The sequence below is a fragment of the Castor canadensis genome, chromosome 12, assembly GCF_047511655.1.
Source record: "Castor canadensis chromosome 12, mCasCan1.hap1v2, whole genome shotgun sequence".
Classification (NCBI taxonomy): domain Eukaryota; kingdom Metazoa; phylum Chordata; class Mammalia; order Rodentia; family Castoridae; genus Castor; species Castor canadensis.
This window is the reverse complement of record NC_133397.1, coordinates 87,974,491-87,983,708: the sequence shown is the minus strand read 5'-3', so window position 1 is coordinate 87,983,708 and position 9,218 is coordinate 87,974,491. Positions and strand designations below refer to the sequence as shown.

General features: G+C 48.0%; 1 pseudogene; it reads left to right on the top strand.

Moving 5' to 3' along the window:
• Positions 1-3,504: 3,504 nt before the first annotated feature.
• On the top strand, positions 3,505-8,743 carry LOC109701768 (mitogen-activated protein kinase kinase kinase 21-like; annotated as a pseudogene).
• The last annotated feature ends 475 nt before the right edge of the window (positions 8,744-9,218 follow it).

The window sequence follows — 9,218 nt, the reverse complement described above, 5'->3', positions numbered from 1 at the left end:
AAGCACATGCAGTGATGGAATGCTGAACCCAAACCACCCTCCATGAGAAGATACCATAGTTGGAAGACATAAAAGGCCATTTTAAATGTGTCAACAAGGTGGAGATTTACAAAATTAGAGATGAGTCCATACAGACTTAATTTCTTTTCACAGGAATTAAGCCATAGATAATTTTGCAATGCATCCTGATTCCAAAAATAATTTTAAGTAAATACATTAAAATATGAATTATTTTAAAAATAGATAGAAGATCCTCAGAGTACCCTTATATGTAAGGATATAGTAAAAACACAGATCAGGAGCAAAATTTTTATGAAACTGCCTGTCATGGTTTCTTCAGTAAAAGTCTTTTATTCTTCTTTCTGGAAATACCCATTACATTCACATTATAATCTTGGAGCTTAGTTAAAGTTAAATCTCTCTTTTTTTTCCCTTTGTTTCTTTGTTTTTTCAAACCACATAATTATAAGTTTAAAATGCAAACTAAAAGCTATCCCACATGTCTCAATATCAGAGTAGTGACTGCTGGCTGCTCCCTGCCACACCTATCCCCACTACCACACACCTCCTTCTGAATTCTGGCTGCTGAGAATACATTGGTTCCCCAGGTGCCCTTGTAACTTCTCAATAGCGATGTGCTCAACTTGGTGATTGGTTTGTGTGTGGGAAGTTGGTCCTATTCCCTTTCCTCCTGGCTAACATCAGATGTGGTGGTGAGTTTTGACCACAAGGGTAAAACAACAGTGATGAGGCAAAAGAAAAATAGAAGTAGCACTGAGTGCTGACACCCATGTAAATCTGAACTTCAGTACCAACTTGTTTTGTTATGTGCCAGGGAAATAATCTGTTATCTTGGTTAAGCCACTCTCACTTGCACCAAAACTACATCCAGATACAAAATTTCATTCCTGGAAAAAGGGGAAGAACAGAACTGAATCTGAAATATAGGGCATTGGCTTAGAATTTCCCAACAGGTGACAATGATACAGCTCTTGAGCCCTGGTAGGCCATGGGGAAAAATTTTGGAAAAGCTGTATCTGTGTTGTTGTGGAAAGCAGAGCACATGCCACCAGAGGCCATTATTCCAAAAGTGAATGGAACATTTCAGATTTTGTGGTATAATTTGCTTGCTTCTTGTTACTTTAGCAAAGACTCTAAAAATGAAGAATTCAGGATGGTGATATTTAGCCTAATGCAGAGCAGGGAAGGGCAGCAATCACACTGAGGAGGTTCTCTGCCCATTGAGAGCTGAGTTGTATGAAAGTCTGGGAGCTGCTGCAAAGTAACCACTTCAAATATTTCCTTATACTGAAGCAGAGGTAAGAGGTGACTCTTAAGAGACAGCTTTAGCAGGAAATAAGTTTGTGGTATGGTCCCAACTCATGACAGCCAAATAATGAGTCCAACTCAGTGGCAGCATCAGCATAAGAGTGCAGCCTTCCCACCAAGACCCTTGGCCTCAAGATGCTGTTACTAAATTGGCAGGTGGTGTGGCAAAGACCAGTGAATAAAAGTCAGGGAGTTCTCAGGCTTAATCTCATCTAAATAAGGTCTCTGGTGGGGTTAACTTGCTTATTAAATTGAACAAAAGAAAATATGTTAGGAGTCTACTGCATTTTCTAAGAATTATATTGGCAGCCTTAAAAAGCTAGATTGATAACTATACTCCTAAAACAAATCCTGGGCCCCAAACTTGCACTATCATGAGGCAGCTACAGCCCTATGCACCCCTCCCTTGACTCACCCCAGAAGGACCCATTCTTTATGCCTAATCCCATATATCTTAGGTAGGAGACCACCTCCAGAAGTTGTCCAGAGGGGACAATGAATGAGTGAGTTCCTCCAAAAAATAGATCCTAAGTCTAAATGAGTAACTCTGCTCCATTTCCAAGACAGGAAGTTTGAGAATACGGTAATTTCCAGAATTTTGTAATTAATAAAAACTAAGGGTATCTCTATCTTTCTAGTCTTTCTACTCCAAAAAAGTTTTTATTGCAGGTGTCCCATTCCTGTGGCATGATAATGGGGAGAAAGTTGGTAAACTGTCCTTTAATTTTTAAGGGGCTATATCTGGACTTCATAGAGTAGATATCATTGTGAAAGGCCTAAACATATTGCATGTGTACAGAGAAGGGTGAGTATAGATGTTTGAGTGGCCTGAAGAGGTAATGTGAAAGACAGCTAAGTGTCTCTCAATGTCTGTTCAATGTCTTCATAGTAACAGAATCTCCAGATCTTAGGTGGGCAACTGGCTATCAGAATAAAGGTTACATTGCTTCACCTCCTTACAATTATTGTGCCCAAGTACAGTCAATTGAAACAGAAGTGAGGTATTCTCCTAAGGAATCATTTAAAAGCATCCTGCTTCCCTTTCTACTGATTGGTGGGTGTGCTAGCAAGCCACCTGAGACCATGCAGGTGAGGACACTAGTAGAAGCTGGGAGAGGAAGTGAAATAGTGCCACATGAAAGAGTGATAAAAGAAGCTAAGGACATTAGCTTGAATGTAGTTGTGCGTTGTGTCATATTGTATTGAAATATTGTATGTGATTTCATTTACAGAAATAAAAAATTTAAGACAGGAGCAACTGATAAATCTGGAAAATAGTTAAGGGGTCTAGATCACTCTGAGATCAGAGAATAAGAAAAGTAGAAGTAAAAAGAAAATTTTAAAGATCAACATAAGGATCTTTATTTGAGGGTATTTTGTTATGGATGTTGAAATTTATGATTTTATATGAAACAATTAAGGCGATAAAATGTGTAGTATATAGACAGTAGGTGATTGAGTTCAACAAAACGTACAAATCTCAGAGTTGAGGAAATCAAGAACCTATGAGGTTAGGTTGTTAGAAGAACCAACTGCATAGGTGTGGAAGGAAAGTCAAATGACAATAATAGGACTTGGGTGAAGAGGAAGTTCTGGAATAATTATGGTAGTATTTAGAAAATTCTATGGTTGGATGGATAGGTAGAACTTTAAAGAGATTTTATATGAGAGGACATTGAGGCCACGTGGGCGCGGCGCTCCCCAGCTATAGAGCGCGCGCGCGGCAGGGACTCGCAGGGAGGGCAGGAGCTAATGGACCTGGAAGGCCAGGCAGCTCGGTGCGACCAGAGGGGAGGGTGGCAGGGCGTCGGGGGCGGACCTGGGGGGGGGGGGCGTCTGAATGGACCCGGAGAGGAAGGGCGGGCCCAGAAGGCGACACCAGGACAAGGTCAATGGACTGAAAGGGGCAGATTGGGAACAAGGGAGGTTAAGGAACCTGGAGACCGGGCGGGGCGGGTCTGGGGGCGGAGCGATCCAGGGGGCTGTAACGAAGCCAGGCGCAGGGCGGGCTCAGGGGGACGGGGTGGACCTGGAGAGGGCAGGGCCGGACCAGGAAGCAGGCGCGGGCCGGGTGGGGCTCAAGGACCTGGAGAGGGCGGGGCGGGTCCTAGGGTTAGCGAACCTGGAGGGCTGGGCGGCCCGGTGAGGCCGAGGAGGTGGGGCAGGCCTGGAGGCGGTGCAGGCGAGCAGCAGGTCCCGCGCCACAATGGGGCGACAGCGCCCGCGGCCTCGGAGACCGTGCAGCAGCACAGGCGGCCCAGCAGGAGCGAGGGCTGAGGCCAGGGCCTTCAGGCAGTGGGCGTGACCTCCGCCTTCCCCGATGCTGCTCCTCTGCCGGTATGCACTCCCTGGAGGCAGAAGGCCCCGCCGCCGGACGATGCGCGTCCCCGGCTGCCCTGGAGGCTGAGGCTGCGCCCTCTCCGCCCGCGTCCTGGCCGCCGACCCCATGGCTCTGCCGGGCGTCGAGGGCACGGCCGAATGGCCGCTGTCCCCGAGCCCTAGCGTCCCCGGCGGCTCCGCGTCCTCGTCGTCCGCCTCCTTTGGCGGCGCGGCCCCTGAGGGCGCGAGACTGTGGGCCGCGCTCTAAGACTACGACGCGCGCGGCGAAGACGAGCTGAGCCTGCGGCGCGGCCAGCTGGTGGAAGTGCTGTCGAAGGACGCGGCCGTGTCGGGCGACGAGGGCTGGTGGGCCGGCCAGGTGCAGCAGCGCCTGGGCATCTTCCCCGCCAGCTACGTGGCGCCCTGCCACCCCGCTGCGCGCCCCGCGCCGGCCCCCGCCACGGCCTGGCTCGCCCGTGCACGTCGACTTTGAACGGCTGGAGCTCAAGGAGCTCATCGGCGCGGACGGCTTCGGCCAGGTGTACCGCGCCACCTGGCAGGGCCAGGAGGTGGCGGTGAAGGCGGAGCGCCGCGACCCCGAGCAGGACGCAGTGGAGGCGCCCGATGCTGCGGCATCCCAACGTCCTGGCGCTGCGCGGCGTGTGCCTGCGGCAGCCGCACCTCTGCCTGGTGCTGGAGTTCGCGCGCGGCGGGGCGCTCAACCGCGCGCTGGCCCACGCAGCCGCAGCCACCACACCCAATCTGCGCGCGCCGCATCCTCCCGCACGTGCTGGTCAACTGGGCGGTGCAGATCGCGGGCGGCATGCTCTACCTGCACGAGGAGGCCTTCATGCCCATCCTGCATCGGGATCTCAAGTCCAGCAACATCTTCCTGCTGGAGAAGGTAGAGCACGATGACTTCCACAATAAGACGCTGAAGATCTTGGACTTCGGGCTGGCGAGGGAGTGGCACCGCACAACCAAGATGAGCGCAGCGGGTACCTACGCCTGGATGCCCCCGAGGTTATCCGGTCCTCCCTGTTTTCCAAGGGCAGCGACATCTGGAGCTATGGCGTGCTACTGTGGGGAGCTGCTCACGGGGAGAGGACCCCCTACCGTGGCATCGACCGGCTGGCCGTGGCCTACGGGGTTGCAGTCAACAAACTTACCCTGCCCATCCCGTCCACCTGCCCTGAGCCCTTCGCCAAGCTCATGAAAGAGTGCTGGGAACAAGACCCTCACATCCGATCCTTAATTGTCCAGCAGCTGACTGCTCTCGAGGGGACTGTCACGACGGAAATGGCCCAAGAATCTTTTCATTCCATGCAAGATGATTGGAAACTGGAAATCCAGCAAATGTTTGATGAGCTGAGAACAAAGGAAAAGGAGCTGCGGTCTCGCGAGGAGGAGCTCATGAGGGCCGCCCTGCAGCAGAAGTCCCAGGAAGAGCTGCTCCAGCGCCATGAACAGCAGCTGGCCGAGCGGGAGATGAGCGTGCTGGAGCGGGAGCTGCACATCCTGCTGCTGCAGCTGAGCCAGGAGGGGCCGCAGGTGCGGAAGAGGAAGGGCAAGTTCAGGAGGAGCCGGCTGAAGCTCCGAGATGGCCATCGCATCAGCTTGCCCTCAGACTTCCAGCACAAGATCACGGTGCAGGCCTCCCCAAGCTTGGACAAGCGCAGGGGCTCCGACAGCAGTCGTTCCAGCCCGCCCAGCAGCCCCAAGATGCTTCCCCGCCTCGCTCCGGGCCATCCAGTTGACTTCAGATGAAAGCAATAAAACCTGGGGCAGGAACACGGTCTTCCGACAAGAAGAATTTGAAGATGTAAAAAGGAATTTCAACAAAAAGGGTTGTACGTGGGGACCAAACTCGATTCAGATGAAAGAAAGAACAGATGGCAGAGAGAGGGTAAGGCCTCTCTCCGATGGCAACAGCCCGTGGTCATCCATCTTAATAAAAAGTCAGAAAACCATGCCTTTGGCTTCATTGTTTGTGGACCAGCCAGGAGACTGTGAAGAGCCAAAACTTGCCCCCAACGGGCCAGACCACCAAAACCCAAAGCAAGTGAAGTTACTGGCCCAAGCCTACCTTGACCTACCTCTTTGCAAAGAAGGCCAGAAAGAGAATCTGGTGGAGGGTGAGAGCTGGGAGGAGAGACCCTCTACAGGGTCCCCTTGGGGGACGCCGTCGAACAGCCCAAATGGACCCTCCCAGAGGAAGAAAACAGAGTCGGCTCTGTACAGGTGTACAGCACCGCTGGCCTCAGTGGCTCTGGGGGCTGGATGTCAGAGAACTTTGCCGAACCTCTGCCACTGAAGAACTGTCACCTATGGAGGAAAAGAAGTGAGAGGGCAACCTCCAACGGGCCTCTGTGTCCTGCCCAAGTGCCAGTCCACCCCGGAAGTCTAGACCAACAGGCGAGCAGCCCAGCAGGGCCCCCTCCCTCCCATTGCCAGGTGCCCCAAGCCTCCTCTCCACGCCCTCTCTCTCCACAAAGTGCTTGCTTCCGATGGAGATGGATGGGGGTGAGCCATCCAAGGGCAGTGTGTGTGTCCCTTGTGGCCTCAAGACTCCCACCCCAGATTCCTGTCCTGCCATTTTAGAAAGCAGCCACAAGCCTGCTCCTGTGCCAAGACCAGAGACTGGTGGGATTGTGTTGGAAAGCTTGTCTCCCGCCCTGCAGGGGCCAGAACCCAGGAATGTGCCTCCTGGTTCTCCAAAAGACGGAGCATCACAGCCTGGATGGACCGTGGCTGTCAGAAAGCCTTCCTGTACCCTAGGTGTCCCCAGCCACTCTGGGCTGCTTCTCTTGGTCTCACCTGGCCCTCATGGTAACCTGCCCAGCAAGGCCATGACTGAGCACCACGATGCTGTCCTGGACAGGCCTCAGCCTCATTCTGCCTCCCTGAGAAGCCAATCAGTGGTGCCTCAGGCCACCCCACTGAGGACAGCGTCTCAGCCCACCCGAGTGGCCTATGGCCTGGGCTCCACAGGACCCAGCCCTGCCTGCTTCCTTGGTGCCCAGGAGAGACCCAGATTCCAAGTGCCTTCCTTGCTGGACACAGATGCAGAAGGCCAGCGCAGGGACAGCACCATGCCCCTGTGCAGAGTGAAGAGCTCAGCCTGCCAGGCCTCCATTTATGCATTGGAGAAGGACTTCCTGACTTGAGCACCTTCGCCCTGCCTTTCTGTGTGGCTGAGCTCGTACTGCTGCTAAGCCAGGGCTCGGTGACCGATGCCCACTGCAGAGTGTATGTGTCCCTGGTCCTAGTTACCTGGTAACTTGAAGTACATGGAAGTGTAAAACCCGAAGTGTGCACCCATATGGAACTGCTGAGTGGGGCCACCACAGGCACAGAACTCATGTTCTCATTTTTGTCCTGTCCTTGGTACAGACTAAATTGTAATGATGCTTGCCACTCTTGTTTCCCTTTTGCTTATTTTTCTTTTTTCTGGTCTTCTTTTTTCTTTTTTAACTTGAACAACCAAAAGCCAAGAAATGGCTATTTGTTTCTAGGTAACAATAACTGATATTAGTAAGTACGGATATTTATTTATGCAAAAAAGTCTAATGATTGGAATAGGTTCAGAGTTCTGTTTAAACTACTGGGCACCAGCTGTAGGCCGATGATGCATAAATACATCCAGTTCTCACCTAAATTTTGCAAGGATGTTCCTCTCAGAGGAAATTTTACTGAATGTGACATAAACATGTTACCATCTGAATGCTAAAGCAGGTCGTAGGTGGTCAGTCATTGACATTTTCTGAGATCCTAGTGTGTCCCCTGCGTGAGGCTACATGGTAGGCTGACCTGCAGAAGGCCTCTTCCACATCAGTAGCCATTTATTTGCTATTCAGAAGCAGAAGTCTTCTTTATTCTCTAATAAACTTTTTTTGTAAAAAAAAAAAAAGAGGACATTGATTTGGAACAGGCAATGTGGAAATAAAAGCATGCTAAATCCCTTCTAAATTCTGTGAAAACTTAGTCTGGGAAAACAATCAGTTAAGTGTCTTTCAGAGGAAGTAATATCCCTATAGAGAAAGCTGGATTTTAATTAAAGCAAAGAAATAGAGTGAATGTCCTATTAAGAACTTTTCTGAAGTCACAACAGAAAGGTTTGCAAGGAAAAGATGCTTGACTTACAAGTAAAGCATGGAGAAATATCAAGATCAGTTAATAGAACAATTGACTTAAGTTTTTTTATAAAAAGAAGAACAAAATTATTTTGAAGTTAATTGACTATCATTTCTCATATTTTTTACTGAGATGGAACTAAAGGGGTCTCCAAAGAAGTAATTATAGGGCCTCCAAAGAAATCCTAGTCTCTGTCTATGATATAGACAAAGTTCATTGCCAAGATCCTTTCCTCCAAGAGTTAATTATTTGCCATAGGATAGGAGATGGAATATAAATAAAATAATTTCACTTTTTAAATAAAATAGAATAGTTATTTAAAGAATTATATCTCTTCAAAGAGAACTGACTTATGTCCAATTTTGAGCTAGGCTTACAGTTCAGAAATCCCTTTCCCATATCATTCAACTGTGCCTTTTTCAGTTACAATAAAAGTGCTGCCTTCAGGGAGCACACCTCACAAGGGATCAGTAAAATCAATGAGAAATCCGATGTCTACATGTCAGTAAATTCATGTGAAGTTTGATAGGTCTCTTGGGATTTGACCTCTTGTTAAGCGTTCTTCAGCAAAATTAAGTGGCACATAGATGCCACAAATCTCAAGAGATCTTTGAAGAATAGAACATGAAATATGGAAACAAACTTAGAGATTTTTGTTAGCATAGAACATAACTTCTAGAAGAGGTTATTAGCACTGTCTTGCAGAAAATGTAAGAAAATATTGAAGGGCTTTAAAAACAGTATAAATGAATCCAATTTGAAGGAGAATATCATTTCAGTATTAACTTTTTAAACATCACTCTTTAATAGCTACTACCATGATTGCAACACCTTTAATGAGTGGTAATTTCAAAAATTATAATTAATAAGGAAAGGCAAATATTTAGACTTGTGTAAATTAGGAGAAAAATGTTGTCTAAGTTTATTAACATTCTAATGTAATTTTGAATGTGTATTCATGACCCAACATTAGCTTCTTCATGATCTAATGATTTATTTAAACAACCCTCAAAACCTACAATGTTTTCAAAAGCACATGAATGTATATATATGTATGGATTCAACCAACCTTGGTTCAAAAATATTCTCTTCAATATATCATGTCTGTACCATGTGTACAGACTTTTTCTTGTTATTATTCCCTAAGTAATCCAGTGTAGCAACTATTTACATAGGATTTACTTTTTATTAGGTATTATAAGTAATCTAGAGATGATTTAAGGTATGCAGAAGTATACATTATAACAAATACTACACCATTTTATATAAAGGACTTGAGGATCCATAGATTTTATCATCAGGGTACCTGAATCAATTCTCCCAAATGTACTGCTGGTCTCCCACTTACTGCAGAGTCCTCCTTTTCTTTAACCTCACACATTGGTAATAAACTATAACCCTCTCTTCCTAAATTCATCAGAGGAGAAATACTACTT